A 1,791-nucleotide genomic window follows, 5' to 3' on the forward strand; every position below is an offset into this window, starting at 1 on the left:
GGGCTCCGTGGGGCGCGAGGGGCGGGCTGTGCTGCTGGGCGCGCCGCCTCGGAAGGCCGTCCCGGGATTCACTTCCGCCACGTCCCCACGATGGGGACCCCGTCCCCCACCAGGCAGAGGCGAGGACCCCGAAAGGCGGGGACCCCGAAAGGCGGGGCACCACCTGCGCAGCCCACGGGACCGTGGCTCCTGTCCTCAGGTCCCCCACAGCGTGGAAGCTCTGCCTTGCCCGGCACCAGTCAGTGAACCCTGAAGGCCTGATGGTGCCAGGGCCCGGCCATGTTGGGTTCTGGCCCAAGGCCGCCTCCGCCTGCTGGCATTCTTAAGAGACCTCAATCACGGAAGACTTCCTGTAGGAGGAGGCCTTGGGGATTTTTCTGAGACTGGAGGCAGGAGGCTGCCGCAGAGAGCTGGGCGCAGCCAAGTACCCACTGCCCCTGGGTAGCCCCTTCTGCCGCAGACGGGAGGGTGGCTCAGGGCAGTACTGGAGTGCGGCCCGCCACTCCTGGCCGGGCCTCTCCCTGTGCGGGGAGCCGTGGGCACGGGGCGTGGTGGCCTAACTCCTGCAGCCCCAGGCAAAGCGCCACGGCCCAGGCCCCGGCAGACGGCCACGCGCTGGGTGCCCAGTGGGGCTGCGGGCGTCCAGCTGCCCGCTGGTCTCTGAGGCCGCAGGCCTCACCCCGAGGGTGTTGGCGGGGGCCTGGTAGCTTGGGGCGGGGGCACAAGCATCGGGGCCTCACTCCAGCGCTGACCTGGTGCGCCACCCTGCCCAGTGGGCGGCCCTCTCGGGCGCGGTGACGGCACCACCCCAGGGAGGGGCGTTGACGCTGGGCAGCCAGCTCCCCCACCAGCACACCCCCTCCCCACCCTCCATGCTGGCAGCTGCCCAGGCGGTCAGCCTGGGGCCCAGCACCTCCGTGGAGGTCAGGACTCTGCCTGCTGGGTCACACCAGAGAGAGCAGCCAATGCCGCCGTGCTGGGGGCCCAAGCACAGGCCGAGGGGCCCGGCCACATCCAGGGGCGAGTGCGCTCCCCCATGTCTGCAAGGAAGTGAGCCGGCTGGCAGGCAGGCCCCCCTCCCCAGGGCCTGTGGGCGCCACCTGTCAGTCCCTGCGCCCTGGCCCCTCCGGGGACAATGCCGGACCCACAAACGCCTCTCCAGGGCGGAGAGCGGCCAGGAGGGAGGCGGCCAGGGAGGGCAGGGCAGGGGCGCCCTGCTCAGCAGCCTGGACTGAAGGCCCGCAGGGGCCTGGGTGCAAACCGAGACAACAGCTTGCCGAGACCCGGACAGCGCGGCCGGACACCGGGCTCCGCAGCGCGACTCCGGCCTCGGTCTGCGCTGGGGGCTCCCCGTCACCGCAGGACTGCCTGGGGCTGGGGGCTGCGGCGACGGGCTGACGGCAAGGGCTGCGCCCACAGCGAGCCCTCACCCTTGCCTGGAGCACCCGCCTCAGCGCTCCTCTGAAAAGTTTCATGGCGCAGAGCTGGGTGCCAGGGCCAAGCTGGGCAGCCCCGGAAAAAAGGGAAGGGGAACCGCGGGTGCCGGGAACACCCCCGCGGGCTGGGCCCGCCGACCGGTCCCGGCGGCGGGGGAGGGGTCGGCCGAGTGCTGGGCTCCACCTGCCCCTCCCTCGGCGGGCGGCGGGGCGGGCTGCGCCTTCGCTCCCACACCGGGACCCCAAAAGACCACAAGGGAGCCGGCGCGGGCACCCCTGGCTCCGCGGGTCCTCAGTCTCCCCCGTGGCGAGCCCGGGGGGCTCCCTCGGACAAGCGACAGGGCAGCGAGCCCCG

The 1,791-nt window shown here is 73.0% G+C and overlaps 1 protein-coding gene across 1 annotated transcript in view; it reads right to left on the reverse strand.

Moving 5' to 3' along the window:
- RHPN1 (rhophilin, Rho GTPase binding protein 1) overlaps window positions 1-1,791 on the reverse strand; it is a 22,116-nt gene that overhangs the window by 11,736 nt on the left and 8,589 nt on the right. The window lies entirely within an intron of this gene.

Source organism: Condylura cristata, unplaced genomic scaffold (genome assembly GCF_000260355.1).
Source record: "Condylura cristata isolate star-nosed mole 26May11 unplaced genomic scaffold, ConCri1.0 scaffold00009, whole genome shotgun sequence".
Taxonomy (NCBI): Eukaryota; Metazoa; Chordata; class Mammalia; order Eulipotyphla; family Talpidae; genus Condylura; species Condylura cristata.